A 20285-nucleotide genomic window follows, 5' to 3' on the forward strand; every position below is an offset into this window, starting at 1 on the left:
GACAGACTTTTAAGAAACATCAGATGCTTATTTATTGAGCATCTTATGTGCCAGAAACTATGTTAGCCCTGGGGATATGACCAAGAATAAAACATAGATTCTGCCCCAAATGGCTTTGGTCTATGAAAGTTTTTGATTGGTGGTAAATCCTATGAGATGAAGTGTCTGTATATATGTATCTTATCCTCAAGTAGCCCTATGTGGCCTGGGAAAGGGACCACAGGAACTGCCTGGAAGCCACAGGAGTACCCTGAAGGCTTGAGTGTTCTGATATCATAACAAGGTATGAGGTTAACATCATAGATCTCTGAGGTGTCTGCACTTTCCAATAATATCCAATTTAGTCAATACTTTTAAACCAAGGGGAGATCTTTCTCATGGACACATTTTCTTGGGTTGGGGAGCAGTGTCACTTTTAGGCCTTGTGACATTATAACTCTTTTAGCTTTTAATGTCTTTCATGTGTTTGTTTTTGTCCTCACCCTAATCTGATAAAGCAGGCATTTTTCTATTTCAAAGCTAATAACAACGACAGTAATCATAGCTAATATTCGTTGAGCACTTGCTCCGTGCTAAACCCCGTGTGCATTATCTCATCTAATTCACAGCAACCTAATAAGTTAAGGGATTTTTTAAAAAATCTCCATGCCACAGAGGAAGTATGGGGAGGATAAGTAACTTGATTGAGATAATACTGCTAGGAAGTGTTGGATTGTGAACTCCATCTGCACTAAATCTCTGCGTAGTACTGCCTCCTACAATGAAATACAAAGAAGTTGAAGTGAGTACACTCACATTGCTCATCTAGCCTGTAACAGAACCAGCACTAACATCTTTTCACTTTACAACTTCTTATGTCCACTGACCATGAAATAGAGAATATACAATTCTAGGTAGCCATGTGCCCAGCTGAGAACTGGGGATGTTATTTCTACGGAACAGGGCAATGAACATTGGGGGGAAATCAGTAGTATTTGCCATATGTAGGAAAAACTGTAGGTAACTATGTATGTTTCAAAAAGCATACATGCATTTTATAAGGATATGCTCAAACTATTAAGATGATTGGTTATCACTTGGGCATGATATTTAAACGGATTCATTTTTTACTATTATTTTGCTTCTTCCAATTGTCACAGATTATTTTTTAAATGATGACTATCACTTTTGATAATAAAGAAGTGCAAAATATTTGTCTTTTTACTTTCATGTATATGACTTAAAATAACTTGATTTAAAAATATCTGAATGTTTCTCTGCCCTCTTCCTTACATATATTAGTTATTAGTTTTATACATTAGTAATGTTAATACATTTGTGGCTAAGTTGGTTTTTGTACATCAATTATGAGTTTCTTGTGGTCAAGCATTGTCTCAGGATGGAGAACCTCACACACTAATTGCTAATTAAATGGACCTTAACTTCTGTGAGGGAATAAAAAGTTAAGAGAAAAAAGATCTGGAGAAACCGCTTGAAGGACAAAAATAGTTTTTTTCCTGTTAGCACACTTGGGTCTTAAAACCGAGAACCAGCTGGTTAAGAGACTTGCTGAAGCAATTCGAGTCTGTTTTTCTGCAGTTAGTTATTGCACAGGTCTTGATATTTGAGAGCCATAGGCATACCTCACTCTCCCCAGGAATGTTTCCTTATTGGCATTGCCAGTGGCTCTATTTAAAGGCTGTGCTTACGATATCACCTTAGATACCTCAGGAGCCAGCTTCCTCATTCCTCTTTTTTGGAGGACACAATTAACCTTTAAGAGCAAGGCTGGTTCAATATTTTAACATAAATTACTGTAAACCATTCTATTGACAGTCTAAAAAGGAAAAACACATGATCATTTCAATTGATGCAGAAGAAGCATTTGACAAAATTAAACATGCATTCATGATAAAAACTCATGTGTTAGACTTCCCCATTCCAGAGCCCTTTCTCCTTCAACTGCTATTAAATGCATTGTTTTAAAGTTGAAACCAAGGCAAATTTGATATAAAACACCACACCCTTTCTTTGGAAAATGAAGAGTTTGGTCACTGTAGCTTTTGTTTCTACAGATTTACCTATTCTGGACATCTCATATAAATGGAAGCATACAATATATAACCTTTTGTGTCTGCTTTATTTAGCATTAGGTTTTTGAGATTTATTCATCTTGTAGCATGGATCTGTACTTTGTTTCTTTTTACAACTAAGTAATATTCCATTGTATATACCACAGTTTGTCTATCCATACTTCTGTGGATGATTATTTGGGTTGTTTCCGTCTTTTGGCTTTTGTAAATAGTGATGCTATGAACATTTATCTATAATGATTTGAGTACCTGTTCTCAACTCTTGGGTGGAATTATTGTGACGTTTGATAATTCTGTGTTTAACTTTTTAGGAATTGTCAAGCTGTTTCTTCTTATATGTTATCAAATTGCTTTCTAAAAATGTTCTAACAAATTGTACCTTGACTGGCAGTGAGGGAAGCCTCCTATTTTACCATAACCTCCTTAACACTTGATGGTGTTACTGTGTTTTAAAAATCTTTACTAATTTTGTAGGCAAAGATTCTTATACTTAATTTCATTTCTAACACTGTGATTATAATGAACATGAACTTTTTCATGTTTACTATTCATTTACATTTCATGATTTATCAATTCTATTCATATCTTTCCTCATTTATATTTGAGGATTTGTATTTGAATTACTTCTTGTCACAAATAACAGATCTAACCATGGCTTTAACAAATTGGGGATAAATTTTTCCAACATAACAACACATTGACACAGGGACTCAGTGTGTTTTTCTCTTATTGATTAATAATTTGTGTTTCTCTATACATTAAGGAAATGGACTTTTGTCCTATTTATTACAAATACATTTCCCAGTTTTTAGTTTGCATTTCACTTCTATTTATCTGAAAACAGAAGGAGTTTGTTGTTTTTTCATTTTTATGTTATAAAATGTACCAAGTTTTTAAATTTTTTCTTTTTGTTTTTAAGATTACAAAGTTTTCCTACTTAGAGATTAGGTCAACACTCACCTCTAATTTTTAAAATCTTTTTAAATATTTAACTTTTTAATTGATCCAATATATGTTTTATCTATGAGTTGGATGATTATGTAAATTGATTTTTTTTTTCCAAACAGCTAGCAAATTTTCTTGGCACCATTTATTTCTATCTGCTTCTAAGGCGCATCATTATTTCTTTTAGAGAAAGGACCTTTAAATGACCAAATAACAACAACAAAGAGTTGATAAGCAAATGCTACAACTTCAGCTTCGTTGAAGCCTAAGGGGAAATTGTAGAGAGAGGCTTTTGTACTGAGAAGTGTGATTGTTATACATATATAAGTGTGCACAGTTAACGAATCATGTTTCAATTTCTTTCCTCTTCTCATTTTCTATGCCAGGTAGTAAACCTAATTGAGGGTAGACCATTCATCTTGAGATCTCCCTCAAGTGGCCTGGTTGTCATTTAGAGCTGGTTCTTCTGCTAGTGAAACTAATACCGTGTTAGAGTCGTATAAGTTTTTAACTTTTAATGAAATTACTTTGATTTCAAAATTACTTAATCACAAGGAGTACTAGGCAAACAAGCATGCAAAATAAAAACTTCGCATCTTGTGAATTTAATGTTTATGATTCACAGGGGAACTGGTAAAGCTCTTTCGGAGATCATTGCATGTCAGTCAGAGTCCCACTGGGAAAACTGAAACTACTCCTTATTTAAAACAATATAGTACAATGAATTGATGACATGGGAATAAAAAGAGGCAGAGAAACCAATTGGGACAGTGCGGCTAGAAATTGGAAACAGCAGAAAGCCTGGAGGCTGTGGTATGCTGGTACTGGCTCTCCTGGAAAAAGAGCCTTGATTTGTAGCACTGGCCAACTTGAAGCTAGCAACAGTTTAAACAGCAGCTTGCAAAATTCCAAAATGTTTAACAGTCTGCTCTTGTGAGCAAGTACAAGCCAGTCTTGCACATCACTGATTGGAGAGGAAAAGGGAGCAGGTGGTGTTATTCAAGCCCTCAGGCTAGGATCCCCCAAGAGAAACTGGAACTATAGCAAGCCTGTCTGGGGATTTGAAGGTGTGGGATAGACAATCACTGCCAAGAAGTTCTAATGAGACAGAGATTGGAGAAGAAACATTCTGACTTTTCCCTTCCCCACCTCCAATCTCCTGCCAGTGCCTGGCTGAAGCCAGCTGGAAGCAGCTGATGTGTAGTGAGAGCCTAAGAAATACATCTTGAAGAGGTCATCTCCTAGCAGGACAGAGCAGAGCAGCAGGAAAATTTCTTGTCCTCTTTTCTTTCCCATCTCTGTCGTCCTTTTTTATCTTCCTTTATATTCTGTATTTTATCGCTGCCTTATATTGCTACAGCTTTGCTTCCCTGACAGAAAAGTCTCATGAATTTTCCTTCCCATCATCCTACACTGTGTTCATGGACATTCTGTACTTTTATTTCTTGCTTCTGCACCTTTGGGGAGTTACTACGTTCTGTTCTTGCTTCTCTGTGCTACTGCTTCTTCTCACCTTTCTAAATATTCTTCTGCACAGTCTCCATCATGCTCAGGTGACTCAAGGATTTTGGGTGGCGAGGAAGAGTCTTACTCAGGACACTGAGTAGAGAGGGCTTTGCAGAAGTCTGCACATGGACTGAAAATGGAATTCGAAGGACTTGGGAAACCAAGATCTAGGGACCAGCTACTTACTTTGCTTGCATGTCACAGTCCACACCATCATCCTCCCAGTATGCCTTTGATTCCCTCTCATTGCGCTACTGCATTCAACTGGCTGATTCATTCTACATTATCAGATCCAGATTCTGATGGTCATGGCTGTCCATGCCAGGTCACCTGATGCATCCCTAGCCACCCTGTGGATGCGCTGCCCTAGAGTCAGGCATCCAGTCTTAACCTTGCCTAGGAGAAAGGTCAGTGGTAGATTTTTTAAGGAGGGGCTATAGATCATCCAGTTCAGCTAAAGGTGACATAATGTTGGCATGGCAGGTACTGAGAGTCACCTTTCACTACTTTTTCTCTCTCTGTGCCCACCTATGCACTGATGCAGTTGGTATATTTTCCCACCTTCTGTGATGACAAGTCTACAGATTCTGCTGAGAGGGATTCTCAACCCCAGCTGAAATGACAGCTATCAGGAGAACTCTCAAAACTACCAATTCCAGGCCCCACCTGTACATTCTGGCTTAATTGATTTGAGATCAGGTTGGGGATGGGTATTTTTTTTATAAGCTCATAGATAACTAATGTGCTATGAGGGACCCCATCCTGGCTGCCTGGGCATTGGGCACTGACTTCACCTATCACATCTTTTCTACACTCCACACCTTTGCACAAGTTGAAGGACTGTTGATTTCTCAGGAATCAATGCAGTTTGGGAGGGTAAAGCCTGTAGTTTTAGCAAAGAACAATCAGGAGGGCTGTGCCTGAGAGAGAAAAAAATAATGGCGTAGATGATAGAGGTTCTGTTCATCCCTCTGGCGACCAAATCAAAGTTGTGACAGAAACAAGGAGCAGAAGCAAGGAAAACTCACCTGGGATCTAGAAGAACAAGCCATACAACTAGGGAGAAATCCAAGAAAGCACCCTGCAATGGCAAAAAGTACAACAGGGCAAGGATGCAGGCTGCCCTGTCTCCAGCTGCTGAGATGAAGCTGCAGCAGCGTCAGAAGCCTCTTAAAGGGGCCGTATCCATGAGCAGATTTTCCCAGTGACGGACCTGCTGAACACCTGTACTGATTCGGCTGTGTGCAGGGGGCACCGGGGACTTACAGGGAGACATTGTCTGAATGAGAGCCGAGGCAAGACTCACTCTGTACAGAAGTGCCAGAGGTATCCATTGTTCCCTGTTTAGCTTTCCCCCATACCGATGTGCCAGACACAGCACTGCCATAGCTGTGATGTCATCGAACTGGATAACAGAGGTCACTCTGCCCAGAGGATTCCCTGAAACCCCACCTACCTCAACATCCAGGTGTATCCTCAGCAGGTCAGGTGCTCCTTGCTGAGCAGCATCTAGACTTACACTGGAGAGATAGCTGGCCTCGGTTTCTGGTGTGGCCTTTTGAGGCAACTATAAGCACAACATTTGTGGATTGCTTGCTGAATCTTAACAAATGGCCTTGGAGAGTTAGAGGCTTGAACTAAGCTTGGCCTGAAGCTGAACCTCTCTCAAGACTATGCCACTGGAAACCTACTTCACAAATCCACACTAAGACCAGAAAACTTAGGAGCTTTGCTTACTTCATAGAAACAGACATGGAAAGGCAGCCAAAATGAGAAGACTTCATAGAAACAGACATGGAAAGGCAGCCAAAAAGCAGAAACCATACGAGAGAACAGAACAGAGATCCAGCTATAATGAAGTCAAGAATCTAACAGATGCACAGTTCAAAACACTGTTTATAAAGATGCTCAATAAACTTTTAGGACGTGTAGATAAAATCAACAAAGAGATTTTAAAAAACATAAAAATAGAAATGGAAATTATAAAAGGGAACTAGTCTGAAATGAAGAGTACATTATCTGAGATGAGAAATGTATTAAATGGAATAAACAAAGGAATAAATCAAGTGAATAAAGAAAAGGATCAAATGCCCTATCTAGAGGATGGGAAAGTCAAGGACACACAATCAGAATGGCAAGAGATAAGATACCAAGACTATAAAAATAATTTAAGGAGCATATGGGACACTATTAAGGGTCCAATTATCTATCTGATCGGCGTAACTGAAGCAAATCAAGATGTTGAACAGCTGTTTGAAGAAATAATGATGGAAAACTTCCTTAACCTGGTGAGGGAAATGGACATGAAACCCCAGGATGCTCAAAGAATTCCAAAAATCAAGGATCCAAAGAGGCCCACACCAAGACACATCATCATTAAAATTCCAAAGTTTAAATACAAAGAAAGAATATTAAAAGCAGCAAGAGAAAAAGAAATAATTACATATAAGAGAAAACCCATAAGACTGGCAGCTAGTTTCTCAACAGAAACTATGCAGGACAGAAGGGCTTGTCACAAACTATTCAACAGGATGAAGACCCAGGATCTACAACCAAGAGTAATTTATCTAACAAAGCTATCATTTAGAGTTGAAGGACAGATAAAGAGCTTTCCAGACAAAAATAAGCTAAAGGAATTTATCATCACCAAGCCAGTATTACAGGAAATGTTGGAGGAACTTCTTTAAGAAAAAAAAAAAAATGTATCAAAAACAGGAATAAAGAATGGTAATAACTACATTTTTATCAATAAGTACCTCAAATGGAAAAGAATTAAGTGTTCCCACTAAAAGATAGAGTGGATGAATGGAAAGGAAAACAAGACCCCTACATGTTGCCTATAAGAGACTCACACAGACTAAAAGATTAAAAGACATACACAGACTAAAAGGAAGGGGATGGAAAAAGATGTTGCTTTCATGGACTTAGAAGGTATTTAAGTCAGACAGAGAAAGATAAACAGTATATGATTTCACTTATATGCAGAATCTAAGGAATAAAAAGAACAAACTAATCAAAAATAGACTCACAAATGTAGTGAACAATTTGGTGATGGACAGAGGAGAGCGAATGGGGTGAAGGGTTAAAGAAGTACAAATTAGTAGCTGATGGATGGTCACAGGGATCATTTTACGAAGTATAGAGATGTCTAACCAACATACTGTGTACTTGAAACTAATTAAAATAAATTTTAAAAAAATAAAATGAACAAAACCAAATAAACAAAAAAAGAGGGCTGTGCCTAATGCAAATATAAACCTTGTTTCTAGTACTTTTTCACTTTAAAATTGCTTAGCAGGATCAAAAGGACCCTCTGCCCCCTAAGCTGTTTAGTCTGGCAACTGGACTTTTGCTTTTTGTTGTTTTTATTTTGTTTACTGCCCATTAAGTGTGGGTTTCACATAAGCACAACTGCTGTAATGTCTACAAGCTGATTAGACTCTGGCCTTCTGAACTCACTTCCCTGAACCCAACTCCAGTTCATGTTAACTGTTGAGTGGTTATGTTTGATATGAGAAAACAGGAAATGGTTTAAGAAGGAACATGGAAGCCCAAAGAGTTTCTGAAAGGGTAAAGCTGCCTGGTTTCAGTACCAATTGGCCAAAAGAAAGAGGAATTAGATATCTCTCTGCTGATTTTGTAATTATTCAGGAATATTTGACTGGTGACTTCTTAAATATATGTAATACTTAAAAATATGCCTACCATGTTCACTTGATTCCTCAAATATCCTTTAAGAACAGATACTATTATCCTCATTTTTTTCCAGACGAGATCTTATCCTTATTGTTTTCTTTTCTCAAAGAGTCTCAAGACTATAATAGCACCCAGGGGTGGACGTGGGACTAGAACCTAGGACTCCAGCTGTCTCTGCAGCACTTGTACAGCATGTCCTGTGGCTCTACCAGTGAAGCAATCCAGACATGGGGCAATGGTGATGTGTGGAAACGTGTAGGTTCAAAGGGAATTTAATACCTTAGCTTCCAGGGAGTTAAAGAGCCATTAAAAGAACATGTGAGAGTGATCATAGCAACGGCAGTGTGGAGGTCAGACTGAGGCCCTCCATGACCTACATTAGCCTCACCCGTATAGCCACACCAGGTGAGCTCAAGATCTCAGTGAGACCTGGGAGCTGTCCATGTAACAGAGCTTCACTACAGGACCCCTCACCCCATTGCCGGAGGGCTCGCTGCTCCTCAGCCCCCTCATTTAGTATCCTGTGGGTGCTGCTGTGATACAGACAGCAGTGACCCTGGGGCTGAGGAGCTCTGTGCACACAATCCTTGGAGGCTCCCAGATGGCCTGAGGAAAATCTTGTGGGTTTTAATTAAATCCCCTAAACAGCCAGTATTTCGATTTAAATTGTGTCAGAGCCCAGATGGCAACACATTTGTTTGTTTGTTTGTTTCATTTTTAGGCTTTTGAACTGCAGAAATTTTTACGGCCTATTTTAAAAATTGCCATCATGTATTTTATGTGTGGTTCTCTTCCTTTCTTTCAGATTCTGGTTAGGTATATTGAAACGATTCTTTGGACCGTGTGTGTTTGAGGGTAGGTCTAGGTTGCTCGCTGAACTACTACGTTTGCACTTGAGCTTGCGTTTCACATCTCCCCTCTGAATCACCAAAGGCCAAATGAAAACTCTGCTTGCTGAAAGTTGTTCCCAAAATAGTGGGTATTGGTGCTTCTTTCCTCAGAGTAGAAACAGCACTGGGGCTCAGCTCATCAGGGGATTTCTGACAACATCCTTCCCCATGGGGGACTATGTCAGGGAGGCTCTGGCCAACCGTCTGCTCTCTCTGGTCTACTTGCTGGTGCCTCTTCCTTCTTCAAGACACAAGTTTCTCCCTCAGTGTCAGCAAACACCCACCCAGCACCCCACCAAAATGCATTCTTAGTTGTAGTTTACGCTATAGCTCTGGCTCCACCGAAGATACTGGAAAGGCCAATAAATTAGGTCATGTCTGTCCACAGCTGTTTAACTGCTTTGCCATTGCCATCCAGGCAAAACTCTTTAAAAGGTTTATGAGTAACATATTCCCTCCAGGGTGCTATCTCCACCTTCAAAGCCACACAGGACCCACCCTTGCCTAGTTCTACCTAGCACTTTGCACACCTACTTTTACTGAGCTCCGGCTTTAGTTTCTTCCCCAGCTTTTTTTCACTTTCCCCATGTGTCAACACTTTGTTCTGGGCCCCTCAGATCCTTAAGGACAGGGAGGTCACAGGAACAAAATGATACATAAATGTAAAATTTTTATTATAAACAATTTGCATGTACCTAAAAACCAACTAACAAGAGTATAAATGCCACAATTTCCAAATAGTACTCCAAATCAATAATTATAGTTTTATCAGTAAAGTGATTAAAATGCTTTTCTGTTCTCAGCTCATCTCTGAGGTGCTATAGGCACTTTATACACCTTCAGAGGCTTGGGTTTCTTGGAGAAGTAAGCCAAGTCCCATGCTATGCCTTTGGCTTGGATCTGCCTTCCTTCCTGGGAGGCAAGTAGTCATCAGTCAACTGTCCAAATTAAGTGTTGAGAGCAGCATTGCAATTTTACCTCTTACTCATGGAGCTGCCAGATATGACAAGCTCCTCCATTTGCAGCATTAAGACAATTGTCTTTGGACAGTCACTGCCTCAGGACCCTCCTCACAGCATCAGTGGGTCAGAGGTCTGGGTACATGTGTGTGTTCCTCTCTAGAGCGAAAGTCCCCTAGGACAGCCTCCTCCCGTCCCCCGCCCCCTGTATCATTTCTTTTAAGCATCAAAAACTCATTCATTTAGCAGCTATATTGAAATCCTGCTATGAACCTAGTATCAGAGATACAAAAATGCTCTCTATAATCTTGCAATGTAGTGAGGGAGATTAATTTAAAAACAGTATAGTCACTATACTATAGCTGATATAAGGTAGTTACACACAGGGACACAGAGGTCTATATGAGGTCTCAAGGAAGAATTGCTGGAGGAGGTAATGCCTTAATTAAGTCTTGAAGGAGGTGTGGGGTGAATAAGGATTGGAAGGGCATGCCAAATGGGGTGAATAGTATTAGTAAGGCACAAAGATGTGAAAGACAATGGTGAAGCTGCAGGCACCATCGGCAGGGGATATCACCAGAATGCAAAGAGAGAGACAATGACTGACAAAGGAGCTAGATACAAACTGAAGGCTAAGAGGAGTCATTGAAACGCTTAGAGCAATGAGTGACATCAAATTTGCTTCGTAGGTACATGGCTCTGGGTATAGGGTGAAGCCTGGATTAGAAGAAAGGTATGCTTAGGGACCTTGACTAGAGATAAAAAGAAGGGGAGGAATTCAAGAACTATATGGAAAGCTAAATTAGCAGGACCAAGTGGCTAATTGGCTGGAGGAGTAGGGAAAAAGGAGTGTTCATATAAATTCAGGTTCTGGCTTTGATGAATTTTTGGCATTTGACCTACTGTTTACACTGAAACGTGGAGCCAAGTGGACTGTGCACTTTGTGAGTCCAGGGTTAGGTAATATTTCTGAATATTAAAAGATATCAATTCCTATCAACTTTTAAACATTTAGATATATTGTCTCTTGATGAATGCTATTTCTTGGCAATTAAGGACAAGTTTTAGGACTATGACCAGGATTGAGGATGAAGTGAAGAGTAGGCAGATTTCAAAGCAGAATTCTGGCAACGGATTGAAACATGTTTCCCAGCTCCAGATGGCCTGGTAAAGGACTTCTGGGGAGAAGCTGCAAGCAGCCACCTGACAGTAGCGGAGGCACCGATTGGCCCACAGGGACACCACCTGGGCAAGCCGAGGTGAACAGCCTGCCAGACAGCAGGTGCCCAGCCAGTCGGAGGCAGCTGCAGGTGGTTTCATTTTCTCCCTTTCAGCTTTGAATTCTGCTGGGAGCTTTATACCTTTCCTACTCTTAAACAAAAATAATTAAGAACAACTAATTATTGAAACGCCCTTTTCCCCTGCAAAAAAAAAAAAAAAGACATTTCATTTCAAGTGGTTGTTTACTTCTGCAAAGTAGCAGCAAACGGGCTTTTCAGCAGCACCTTCCTCTTTATTCAGGGGTCAGCAGAAGTGTATTTTCTCTTCAGCAAGCTGGGGATTCTTTGTCTTCAGTGTGCCCTGCCCACTAGCCTAGGGCACTGGTGACCTTGGTTTCGAAGTTTGTCCAGAGTCACTCAGGAGAGAGGAAAGCCATCATTCTACCTCGTGCTACCGTGCACCCATCAGGTAAGCTGCTGGGCACCAGGCTGAAGCCCCTGGCTAATCATTTGACCCTGATATTCCAGAATTTGCTTAAGTATAATGGGTTCAAAGCAGCAAGGCTGTATCGTCAACAGGCACAATTATAAAGGAAAAAGATACCCCTTTCCAAGTTTATCTTGATGAGAGTTTATTGAAATAAATACCAACATCTTTGGGGGATCAAGATTTGTGATATTTTCATTTTTATTAAAATAACAGATACTTGACAAATGCTTTGAGGACTTACTATTTGTATGGGCTTTGTAATCTACTATGGTAAATGCAAAGTGTAGAACTCAAGAAATTGATAATCTATTTGGGTGGACAGGGCCTGAAAATTTAAGTAATATTATAAGGCTGCACATGATTATGTGCCTAATGGGTAGCACTGAGTAGGTTTTAGGAGTGAGAGAAAGATGGAATGGGAGATGAAATTATTAGGAAAGCCTTTCATAAAGAGGCTGGACTTGAAGAGTAATTAGATGTAGATAAGTGAACGGTGGATAAGGGGAGAATGACTTGCAATTACGGCTTGTTACACTTCCATTGAACCAATTCTACACTGAACTTTAATGAGTGCTTGGAATATGTAAATCTTCAATTCAAAAAGGTGATTTATGTCAATACTGGGAACTAAAGTCCTTAGAAAAGGAGTAGGTAACTGCTGGCTTGCTAGAGCATTCCACCATGCCTGAATTCCTCCCCTCCTCCCAGGGATCTGTTTACCTTCTGTAACTTCTATTAAACGTTTACTGATTTTTAGCAACCTTGCACATAGAGAATGAGATTTAGATTAACTGATTTTTTTAAAATTCTATAAATGATAAATAGCAGAGCAGCACAAAATCATTTCTGATAAAATAGAAGTTAACTATGTGTTAAACAGTTATGTGGCACCTTTTTACATCTCAGACTTTTAATTGAATCTGCTGAATCAGAGAGCACTTGACAAGTGTGTTGGTGTTTGTGTGAGTTACAGGTATAAGGCCACAAAAAAGAAATCTGTAGCTTCCCCTCCAAGTTCTGTTCTTTACATGAGGGCATAAGAAGCCTCCAGAAGACTTGCACGATCTGAACATTGAGACTTCTCCAATGTTCTGTGTGTATCTACCAAAGAACTGAGAGAATTTCGGAGTTTTAGGAATTCTTATTTATAGCCCAATGATACAGGACAGCAATGAAAATAATAATGATAATGGTTGACCTCCATGAGTAAGTTTAGACAGTTTTTCTTGATGCAAGGCCATCAAATAAAAACATCCTATTGCTACCATTGGGGTCGCCCCAGCAGCAAGGGGGCGGAGAGGGATAACTGCACAGGAGTGTAGTTAGCATTTTCCCTTGGTTCTTCCTCATTGACATAGTGAAGAATCACAGGTCAGTGAGATTTAGAAAAGGTTTATTAAAAGTATATTTTAGAAAGACAAAGCATGCCCCAAGGAGGTTTCATGTGAAGAGCTGTTGTGTAGCACTGTAATAACAACCACCACAACAATAGGCACAAAAAGGGACAAAAAAAGGCCCAGAAGTGGGAATGTCTGCATTGTATTTGGGCCGTGATGAGTGGTTCCATAGGCGTTTCTAGGTGATTGGCAAGTGAGGTCATTTTGATTGACACTTGGCTGCTATATAACACTGCCTAGTGTGCATGTGCTTACCCAGAATTCAGTCTGTTATAATTAGCTTCATGAACTTCCAGACTTAAATATAATATTATAATGAAGCCTAAATTGTGGGCAAATTAGGGTAGTACCTTCTGCACAGGCATCTGTAGCCAGATTAGGCCAGCTAAGACTATGACCCTCCTGTCCTTTGTCTCTGGGGATGCAAGAGAGATTCTCTCATTACCAATAGAGTGTTCTTTGGGTGATCTCTGCATTGGGCCCCTATTCCTTTATTTCTCCTTATCACTCATGTCTGACTAGCTACCTAACACTATGACCACTTAAACAAAACAAAAACGAACTGTAGGGGAGGAAAAATAATTTTTCTTCTATAAGTTCTGGCTGGTCTAATAATTAAATTCACATGAGACAGATTAACAGGGGAAAATAACAAAATTATTACATATGTAATATATGTAAGAATAAGAATATGGAACCAGAGGACAAATCGGCAAGTGAGCTTATTTGCCAAGTTGCTAAGAGGGAGGAGGAGGCTGTGGTTTGTGACTTCAAAGGGCAGGAAGGCAATTCATAGGGAGATGAAGGGCAAATGTTTGGTAAATGTTTAACAGTGGGACACAGAGAGGACTTTTCTCAAAGGGGCCTTGCTAGCTCATATTAAACTAGTTATCTACGTTGATAGACCCCTTCCTGGAGCAGGTCCTCTTTCTAAATTCTTTTTGGTAGTTAAGGGAAAGGTCAAAGGTTTTTCCTAAGTTTTATTTCTTAAAAATAAACAGCTTAAATCAATATCCCCCAAAAGTGTATATACGGGGTTGCAAATGCTGCTTCCCTCAAAACAAAACCACGTTCAAGTTGTTCACTCTCCTACTTCACTTTCTTTGCTCAAATTACTCTCTCTGCCTGTGATGACCTTCGCCCTTCCTCACATATACACCCTGTACCTACTGTCCAAATTACTGAATCATTCCCTGGAGAATGAGCATCACTAGTGAAAAACAGTGGTAGATTCAGACTTCGCCCTAATGGGACTTTAAACCTAGTATGTTTACTACTACTGCTGCTGCTGAACCAGAGTTTGTGTGCCCCAAACTAAAAACGTCAGAGTTTGGAATAAGAAAAGATTTACTGATCAAGAAGGCTCCAACTGATAGGAGACTTAATAGTGCCTCATAGTCATCTTGCTTGCTGGACTAGGTTAAGGATTTTTAAGCAGTTAGGGGGAACACATTTGTGGAAGTGCTGTTGGGTCAAGTTTTAATTGGAGGACGTGGAACTTGGCCATTCATGATAAGGAGTGTCAGCACTGGATCTTCCAGGACAGCAGACCCTTCATTTCTATGACAGGATTTCGGTGTTCAAGTTCAGGTTATGTCCTGGTCCTTTGGTTCCATGCGTGTATGTTGGGTGGTGGGGGTGAGGAGAGGTGTGTGAGTGTAAGACTTTAGTTCCAGGCACAGCCGGAGGCCAAAATTCTCTCTCGTTCACGCTTCAGCTGCATGACTTGGGGTTTAGGTCTGTTGTTTCTGAAAAGCAACATAGTATCTTGTTAAATAGGACAGGGCCATTTTGAGCTGGTTCCGTTAGTGGAGAGTGGGGTGCTCTCCTGGCGCATTGTCCAGGTTCTTGATGTCTCGAACAAAGAATTGAGCAAGACACCAAAATATAGCAGAAAAGGAAAGATTTATTAGAAGGGAAAATACCCTTCCAGACATGGAAATAGGCCTGAGCAAGAGAAAAGTGGCTCAAAAGACCTGGTAACAAAGCCTTTGGGTTTTTGATCCCTATTTGCTGTGGATAGTTACTTTTCTTAGTTGGGTGGGCTTCCTTGATTGACAATTAAGATTGACAGGACTCACTGATTCATTGTTTGCTTTCTACGCATGTTCAATTCCAGAATTAAGTCAGTTATAATGATATTAATGAACTTATGGGCATATGCATCATATTATAATGATGGTATAATGAGGCTCAGTTGGGTTGAAGGTCCTTGGGGTTTCCATTGCACAGATGTCAGAGACAAGCTCAAACCAGTACCTAATTCTCTGCTTACTTATTTCTTTGTGGAAGTTACTTTTAGCCTAAAAATGCCTTCTGGTTTTCTTAATTATGGGCGGATTAGGGTGGACCATTTCTAGGATAGGATGACCTCAGTGTCTTTGCAGGAAGACCTGAAACCCCCTGACTAACCCCCTCTTTTCTAAGAGTCGTGAACCCCCTTATTATTAGCATGGACGTTGAGGGACGGGACATCCCTTCTTCCATATCTGCTTCCTGCTGAGAAGGGTTGTAGTCCCTGCCTACTGGGGTTTCATGGAGCTCTTTCCCTTTCTCCCTTAGTTAGGGTGAGGTCTTGGGTTTCCTGCTGAAGTGTTGCCACAGTCCTTAGACAACGAAAAGAAGATACAAACTTGTTATTTCTTAAAGAGTAAAAAAAAGACCTTTGGCCTAAAGTCCCTTCCCCTCTCAGAATCTGAGGGTTCTGTCTGGCCTAATTCCATTTCTCTAACAATGGGCCGATGATCTTTATCAATAGCCGGAGGATCTGAGTCACCAGTTTCGGGGCATTTGAGGAAAAGGGCCTTTTTCCTAAAGAAAGGAGGGAAGAAAACTTAATTAGGTTTACTAAAAAGATTAAGAACTCTGCAAGAGATGTCCCATATCATTTCCCACTAAAAGATTAAGAATTTTAAAAGTGACGTCCTGTATCAATTCTATGGTTACACTACCTGTCCTTTAAGACCATCTTTGTGAATGTTTTCTCAGCCCTCAGCCAGAATTAATCTTACTTATGATCTCAAAGTAAGAGTGCTGGTTTCCTATTATATAACTGTGATATAATAAGAAATATTTTATATATATATATTTGGTCTTTGTCCCCGTTCCTGGCATGAAGCTTCTTAAAACCCTGAAATTTCCTGAGTGGTAGGAGTGAGAGAAGTATCTTTTGTTATTCATAAGTTTCTTTCAACTGCACCTGAGTTTATGCTAATGAGGTGAGTCTTGGAGGATGGGGCTTGTTGCCAGAGGAACCAACCATGTGATCAGAAAGTTTGAATTTTTAGTCCCACCTCCTGACCTCCAGGAAGGGAATGGGAAGGTGGAGCTGGAGACTGATTTAATCAACAATGGCCAATGATGTAATCAATCATGCCTATATAATGACCCAAAACAACATAAAAACCCAAAACAACATTCAGAGAGCTTCTGGGTTGGTGAACAAGGATGTGTCTGAATGAAAATGGAAACATAATGACTCAAAATCTCTGGGGCATAGCAAAAGCAGTCCTAAGAGGGAAATTCATACCAATACAAGCCTACCTCAAGAAACAAGAAAAAGCTCAAATAAACAATCTAACCCTACACTTAAAAGAACCAGAAAAAAAAAAAAAACAGCAAATAAAGCCCAAAGTGAGTAGAAGGAAGGAAATAATAAAGATCAGAGCAGAAATAAACAAAATAGAGTCTAGAAAAACAATACACAAGATTAACAAAACTAAGAGCTGATTCTTTGAAACAATAGACAAAATTGACAAACCCTTAACCAGACTCATCAAGGAAAAATGAGAGAGGACTCAAGTAAATGAGAAATGAAAGAAGAGAAATAACTACAGACGCTACAGAAATACAAAGTATCATAAGAAAATACTACACACAATTATATGCCAACAAATTGGACAATCTGGAAGAAATGGATGTATTCCTAGAAACATTCAATCTCTCAAGACTGAGTCAAGAAGAAACAGAAAATCTGAACTGAATAATTACCACCAATGAAATCAAATCATTAATCAAAACCTCCAAAAAAAAACCAAAAGTCCTGGATTTTACCAAACATTCAAAGAAGAATTAACACCTATTTTTCTCAAACTATTCCAAAAAATTCAAGAATAAGGAAGGCTCCCTAACTCCTTTTATGAGGCCACCATTACCTTGATTCCAAAACCAGAAAAAGAAAGCCATACGAATATTGATGCAAAAATCCTCAACAAAATATTAGCAAACTGAATTCAACAATATTTTTAAAATATCATACACTATGCTCAAGTTGAATTTATTCCTGAGATGCGAGGCTGGTACAATATCTACAAATTGATTAATATGATAACATTACATTAACAAATCCAAAGATAAAAATCATATGATCATATCAATAGATGCAGAAAAAGCATTGACAAAATACAGCATCCATTTGTGATAAAAATCCTCAGCAAAGTGGGAATAGAGGGAACATATCTCAACATAATAAAAGCCATATGTGACAAACTTACAGCTAACAATGGGGAAAGGCTAAAAGCATTTTCTTTAAAATCAAGAACAAAACAAGGATGTCCACTTTCACCAGTCCTCTTCAACATTGTATTGGAATTCTTAGCCACAGCAGTAAGACAAGAATGAGAAATAAAAGACATTCGAATTGGAAAGGAAGAAGAAAAACTTATTATTTGTTGACGACATGATACTATATATAGAGAACCCTAAAGATTCCACCAAAATGTTAGAACTGATCAATGAATTCAGTAAAGTAACAGGTTACAAAATAAATATTCAGAAGGCAGTGGCATTTTTATACACCAACGATGAACTTTCAGAAAGAGAAATTAAGAAAACAATCCCATTTACGATTGCATCGAAAACTATAAAATATCTGGGAATCAAATTAACCAAGAAGGTAGAAGACCTATTTTCAGAAAATTATGTCATTGTAAAAAGAAATTGAAGAAGATACAAATAAATGAAAGCATATACCCTGTTCATGGATAGGAAGAATCAACATCATTGAAATGGCCATACTACCCAAAGCAAGCTATAGATTCAATGCAATCCTTATCAAAATACCAGTGGCATTTTTCAGAGAGTTAGAACAAATAATCCTAAAATTTATGTGGAATCATAAAAGACCCCAAATAGCCTCAGGAATCTTGAGAAAGAAGAACAAAGTTGGAGGTATCGTACAACCTATCAAACTACAAGACTACAGTAATCAAAACAACATGGTACTGGCATAAAAACATATATTGATCAATTGAACAGAATAGAGAGCCCAGAAATAAACTCATGCCTATACTGTCATTTAATATATGACAAAGGAGGCAATATATGACGATAGGTGGTGCTGGAAAAATTGGATAGATACATGCAAAAGAAAGAAAGAAAGGAAAGCAAGCAAGCAAGCAAACAAGAAAAGAGAGAAAGAAGAGAAGAGAAAAGAAGAGAAGAGAAGAGAAGAGAAGAGAAGAGAAGAGAAGAGAAGAGAAGAGAAGAGAAGAGAAGAGAAGAGAAAGAAAGAAACTACCACCTTCTTACTTTGTATACAAGAATAGACTCAAAATGGATTAAGGGTTTAAATATAAGACTCAAAATCATAAAACTTCTAGAAGAAAACATAGGCAGTAATCTCTCTAATATTGTTATTAGTAATTTATTTTTGGACATATCTCCTTGGGCAAGGGAAACAAAAGAAAAGATAAACAAATGCGCTACATCAAACTAAAAAGGTTTTGCACAGCAAAAGAAACCATCAATAAAATGAAAAGATAACTGAGTGATTGAGAGAAGATATTTGTTTATGATACATTTGATAAGAGGTTAATATCCAAAATATATGAAGAACTCATACAACTCAACAATTAAAAAAATAATAATAAATCAAAGAACAAGAGCTGAGGAGGATGTGGAGAAAAGGGAATCCTCATACACTGTTGGTGGGATTGCAAATTGGTACAGCCACTATGGAAAACAGTCTGAAGGTTTCCTAAAAAATTAAAAATTAAAAAATTTAAAATGGATTTACCTTTTGACCCACCAATTGCACTTCTGGGTATTTATCCAAAGAAAACCAAAAAATAATTCATAAAAATCTATGCACCCTATATTCATGGCAGCACAATTTACAATAGCCAAGATATAGCTATATATTATTATATATAACATGTATATTTATATATATTATTATATATTAAATGCCCATTAACAGAGAGTTGAATAAAGAAGTAATGGTTCATATATACAGTGGAATATTACTCATTAAAAATGAAATCCTATCATTTGCAACAATATAGATGGACCTAGAGGTTTTTATGCTGAGTGAAATAAGTCAGAGAAAGATAAATACCCTATGATTTCACTTAAATGTGTAATCTAAGGAAAAAAAAGAACAAACTAATCAAAACCAGACTCACAAATACAGAGGACAATCTGGTGATGGCTAGAGGGGAGGGGGGTTAGGTGGCCGGGAGAAGGAGTGAGAAGTTAAAGAAGTAGAAATCAGTAGTTGATAGATGGTCACAGGGATGGAGAGTGCGGCAAAGGGAATGCAGTTAGCAGTTATGTAATGGCCAGGTGTAGAGCCAGAGGAGAGAAAGAACAATCAGGGGGATTGTTTTATAAACTATATAAATGCCTAACTAATGTACTATATACTTGAAACTGACAATAAAAAAAAATAGCATTACTATTAAAAAAAAAAGCCTCTGTGTTCCCGGAGGGTGGCATACCCCCCCAAATTCATGGGACAGAGCTCCTGTGCTCAGGATCCTTCTGGACCTTGTCTTTTATATCTTTTTATCTGGTGGTTCATTTGTATTCTGTAAAATATCCTTAGTAAAAAAAAATGATAATAGTAAGGAAACTATTTTCATGGGTTCTGTGAGCTGTTCTAGAAAATTATTAAACCTGAAGAGAGGATCGTGGAAACCCCCGATTTATAGCTAGTGGATCAGAAGTACTGGAGGGCTAGAATTGAGTTTGGTATCTGAAGTGGGGTCAGTTTTGTGGGATTGATTTCTTAATCTGTGGAGTCTGCACTGACTCCAGGTAGTTAGTGTCTAAAGTGTTATGGGTAGAGAAACTTTTTCTTTTAATGATCTATGATAATGTCCTATGTTA

The 20285-nt window shown here is 38.8% G+C and overlaps 1 protein-coding gene across 5 annotated transcripts in view; it reads left to right on the plus strand.

Annotated features, from left to right (window-relative positions):
- Positions 1 to 20285, plus strand: part of EXPH5 (exophilin 5) — a 73415-nt gene that overhangs the window by 5546 nt on the left and 47584 nt on the right. Inside the window, exon 1 of one of the 5 annotated variants that reach the window (XM_016160578.2) lies at positions 10509 to 11757. The exons of the other annotated variants lie outside the window; for them this stretch is intronic. The gene's annotated coding sequence lies outside the window, so the exon portion shown is untranslated. Of the gene's footprint in view, positions 1 to 10508; positions 11758 to 20285 lie in introns of those variants that run through there. 5 annotated transcript variants of the gene reach the window in all.

This window comes from Rousettus aegyptiacus, unplaced genomic scaffold, assembly GCF_014176215.1.
Source record: "Rousettus aegyptiacus isolate mRouAeg1 unplaced genomic scaffold, mRouAeg1.p scaffold_m13_p_5, whole genome shotgun sequence".
Taxonomy (NCBI): domain Eukaryota; kingdom Metazoa; phylum Chordata; class Mammalia; order Chiroptera; family Pteropodidae; genus Rousettus; species Rousettus aegyptiacus.